The following is a 5,217-nucleotide window of genomic DNA, read 5'->3' on the forward strand; positions in this document are numbered from 1 at the left end:
AATTAAACATTTTTGGTAGAATATAAGGAGTCTAATTAATATTAATTTTTACAATGCCAAATCATATTGCTATTTTTTCTTTGTTGGCCCTTTAATATGTAAAATATTGTCATTTTCCTTTGATGCTATAGTCCATTCATCTTCCTTTTCACTGTCATCATTATCACCATCGCCAGCACTACCACCATTGCCGTGACATATTCACAGGTAATGTCAGCAAACGCCTGTGTTCTCCAACCAAGTAGATCGCCTTGCTCCTTGCTCCTATTCCCCCACAAGGGCAAATCTGGCTCATTAAAGAGACAGGGTATCCAAATGTTGCCTAGCCTACCTTACTGCTATTCTCTCTTTATATGTACCAAGTACAGTGTGTGATCCTTGATGGGATCATAAAGAGGGGAAAACAGCTATGAAGTCAACTGAAGAACAGCTGGGAAATTTTGAATATGGATGTTACTAAATAAAATTACTGTATTAATATTAATTTGGGGGCATAATAATGGTATTGTAGTTTTATAGGAGAACGTTGTTCTTAGAAGACACATGCTGAAATGCTCAGAGTGAACTGATGTGATGTCTGTGACTGACTTTCAAATGTTCTTTTTTAAAAGAAAAAGGAAAGAAAGGTGTGTGTGTGTGTGTGTGTGTGTGTGTGTGTGTCCATATACTCATACATTACGTGCAGAGGGAATAAGTGAATGTGGCAACATATTAGCAATCGATGAATCTGGGTGAAGCGTTTATGGGTGGACATTATACAAGTCTTTGAAATTTTCTGTAGGTTTGAAATTTTGAAAACGCGTGTTGGGAAAGCGTATCTTTTTGAATCACTTGGATACTACTGCGGTTGTTATTTCATACCGTTTCTTTCCTTAAAACGCCAGTTCCTCCCTGCTGTCCTAATCTTAGGAGGCAACTCTCGCCTTGTATTCAGTTAGGATGGGCTGTACTGTGCTGCAATAACAATCTGAAAATCTCAGTAACTTAAACCATCAAAGATTTCTTTCTCACTCATGCTACGTGGCCATTTCAGATCAGTGGGAGATTAAAGCCGTCTTTGTGACCACCTCATGTACCCTCATTTTCACCACATAAAAGCTCTGTCTCTGAAGTGGACTTTTCCGCTTTATTCTCACAGGAAAATGTTTCTTTCCTCTTATTTAAAGATAACTGCTTCATGTGAACTCTGGACCCGTGTCTCCTTTGGGATTTTGCTTCCACAAGATATCTCTGGTTCCTCCATCTCTCACAGCTTCAGTCTCTTTCTCTCCATGTGCTGCTGTCTCCAGCTCTCAGAAAGCTCTATGTTTGATCCTGTTATAACTTCTAATTGCCCCTCTTCTTTTTTCCTGCTAAACCCTTTAAGCTTCAAGGGTCTTTGCAGATGTCTTCACTTCCTGATATTCCACTCTTGGCTTAATACAGGCTGGCATTTACTCCCAAATTATATTGACATGTCTTCTTGGGAAGCAAATAGCCTTTTTTGCCTTCAGCTCCATTATTCTTGATCGAAGCAGTGTGGCACTATCGACAATTCCCTTATTCGTGATATTCTGTCCTACTTTGATCTTTGTGTACCAGATGTTGTGGGTTTGCTCCCATCTACGGGATTGTCTCTTGTCTGTCTTTTTTAATGTTTTCATTTTCATCCTGCCTTCCTAACTATGAGGATTCTCCAAGGACCTTTCTTTAGCCCTTCTCTCTTTGTCCCTCTGACCACTTCCTCCAAGAGTTTATTCACTGTCACCTCCAGTACCTCTCTCCTGTGTACATGTCCAGCCCTTATTCCACTCCTGCCATTTCAATCTCATTATCCCATCTGATTATATGATTTTCCCATTGGAGTGACTTGACCATCGCCTCAAACTGAACATACTGTCACTTAGAGTCACTACATTTCCTCTTTCCACATACTTATTTTTTTCCCTCAGAGGCACCATGTTTCATCAGGTTTTCCAGCCTAACAGAATCTTAGCAGGACCTTTGACTTTTTTCCTTCTTCATTCCTCATTTTTATTTCTACTATTCCAAGTCCTATTATAGTCCCTCAGATCTGCCTTTTCCTCTTTGTTTTTGCAGATTCAGGCCCTTGTTAATGTAGCATAGATCACAGAGATTCTTTAATTTGGGCTTTCTACATCTTGCTCTTGGTTCTCCCCCAAGGCACCCTTTAAACTGTTACCAGGCAAAACTTCTATCCTGACAATTCCTGCCATGAATTGACCAAAGAGTCCATCTGACAGAGCATCAAATCCAGACTCCTCCGCTGAGAATATAACTTGGCTTCACCCAACCTATTCCACTGTCACTGACTCTACCTCAACAACAGCCTTTGAGCCAGACCCTTTCAGCCACTCTCTTCAAATACTCTAACCTTTGTATGTGAGCTTTTCTCTTTTCTTTTCTCCTCCCGTCATTCCAATCTTTTCCTTATTTTTCTCAAGTTTTCCTGCTTTCTCACCTTCCCCTTCTCACCTTCACTCTTTTCATCTTCTTTTACTCTCCATTCTGCTTTCCAAATCTTAATCTTCTTTAAGACATAATTCAGTTTCCACCTCTTCCATGAAAGCATCTCTCATTGCTTGAGCTGATACTAAATTGTTCCTTCTCTCACTCTGACCATAGTTGCAGTTTGGTAGTTAATTATTTAGTATATTTTATTCTTTTCTTCCCAATGAACTCACTAGCTCTTTGAAGTTCTAGATAGAAATCACCACAGCACTGGGTACATGGCTATGGTCGGGAGGTACTTATGATTTGATTAATTGATTTCTGAGATCTAATGGAAAGTATTGGTTATGTTTCTTAGCCTCCTTCTTAGGAAGAATTATACCTGACAATTTCTGAAAATATATTTTTCTCCTCAACCCCTCATGGAGAAATTTGGCCCCTGAAAGTGTAGTCCGTGATTTCCAAGTCCCAGGACAACCCATTTGCTTGGAGCAGTCACATCTATTTTATTACACTGCTACCCAGTCCTGTATTATAGGAATATTTACATTGCTTTTATGCCTTTTCAAACTTACTACTTTCCATCTTTGCCATTATGGTGTTGAATAATAGTGATTTCATTTACATTAACTCATTTAATCCTTTCCCCAACCTTTTTAGGGTTGGTAATATCATTAGATTGGTGTTTTTGTAATACAGCAAAAAAAAAAAAAAAAAAGACAGTATTGTTCAAAGGATTTGAACTGGCTCAAGGTCACACAAACAGGACTCAAATCCAGTTTTTTTCTATTGTTATTTAGATGAATTTAAAGGCCTTTGCTCCTTCCATCAAGTTCTTTCTGATCTGGATGCCCGTCCTCTGGGCTTGCATACTTTCCATCCACCAAAGCATGTAATGGCAGTGTAATCACTAATTTACTAGTCTGTCTCCCCCATTAGACAGTGAGTTTAATGAGTGTAGAGACCAGGTGTTATTTAATTTTGTATTTCACCCGAATAGCACAGGACATGTTGGTTGAATGCCTGAATTAAGGCATAATGAATGAGTGAACGAACGGGAGAGGATTGTGACTTGTCCTGTCTGCCTTGTAGAGAACTTAGAGAACTCCACATGACTGTGTACTCTGCATGACACACTGTACGTGATTTTAAAATATTTCAAAATTCTTTTCCCTTAGGGAATCTCTCCTTACTGATTCCTTTTACTCCAGCAGTCCACTATCCTTAAAACACACATCTCACTGAAGTCCGTAGTCTTTTATAGTTAGGATTCAGACAGACGTGGGTTCACACCTTTCTTCTGTTAATGATTAGCTAACTGAGTGGCTGTGGACAAGTTATTAATCTCCTAAGTCTCAATTTTCTGATCTGTAAAATGAGTATAGTGAAAATTCAATGGTATAATTTCTTTGAAGTCCTCAGTACAGTTCCTGGAACACAATAATTTGTTCGGTGAAAGTTAACAATGATTACGGTAGGGAAGGGTGATCGGTGCACTTTAGGAGCTACTCGGGCTATAGCATGGAGCTCACTGACTAGCATGTTTTCATGCTACAAAAGTCCTTCCTTGGCCAAACCTACAACGGTATTTCCTTGGCCAAAGGAAAGCAGAGGAAGTAGACCACAATTCAAATACATTGGGCCCTAAACTCTACTTCCATCTGAATAATTATGTGGAGTAAAGGGATGTAAAAGACCTGGCAGGTCTATTTTAGCATCTGCAAGAACCTTACAAAGAGTTGGAACAAGAGGTTGCTATTTATATTTGTAAGTAGGACCTCCTGCCAGGGTCCTCTCATCTATCTCTTGCTGCTACTGTGTTCCAGAGGGGTTGCCACCAGTAAGCACGTGTGTATGTGTGTGAGTGTGTGTATGTGTGTGTGTGTGATATATTTCTTTAATGGCCTGAGCTGCTACCAGGTGCCCAGAGTGAAATAAAGCATCACTCTTAGGTACTGGTGAAATACATTTAGTGCATATGTAAATCCATCTCCTGGGGCAGAGAGCCATATAAATAGAGTTAACATCACATTAATGCTATTTATTACCAACTGCCGGGCTTTAGATTTAGAGGAAAGGTGGGCTGCATCTCCATACATATTATCTCAGCTTTACTAGATCTCTGGGGGAAAACACAGGAGCTGCTTCATCACAAAGTGCTGCCTCAGCCAGTCCATTTTATAGGGGCGCCAACTGAAGTCTAATAAGATCAAATTACGCACAAGCCTAGTTTAAACAGGCTCCCCCTTGGAGGGAGCCTAGAGAGCATTGTGGCCAATGTCTTGCATTCATGTTGAATTGGAAAGAGAATAATCTTTGGCATCAGAGAGAAGGACTTAGGTTCAAATTCTAGCTCCACTGGTTTACAAACTTTGGCAAATTGTTTATTTTCCCTAAGCCTCGTTTTTCTCTTCTGTATGATAAGGACTGTGTGATAACTCTCAAAATAATTCAATTATTCATCCATTTTACTTATGCTTATTGAGGATGTATTATGCACCAGGCTCTGATATTGTAGCACTCATGTGCTATTTCAGATGTGAGTATCTGACCAAATGCTGGACATAAGATGGCTAATCAAAAAAGTTCTCTCTCCTTCTCTCAAGCCACACAGCTTCAACCAACCTTTCTCCAGGGAAGAATTCTCCCAGCCTCGTTTGGGAATGAGTCAGATCTGGAGAATTTGCAGACTGACTTCATCCCTGTCTCGCCCCACACTTCCCCTCAGTCCCTAGAACTTTTCCCTCAGGGCTCTTGGGACTAGAA

The sequence above is a fragment of the Rhinolophus ferrumequinum genome, chromosome 11, assembly GCF_004115265.2.
Source record: "Rhinolophus ferrumequinum isolate MPI-CBG mRhiFer1 chromosome 11, mRhiFer1_v1.p, whole genome shotgun sequence".
NCBI lineage: Eukaryota > Metazoa > Chordata > Mammalia > Chiroptera > Rhinolophidae > Rhinolophus > Rhinolophus ferrumequinum.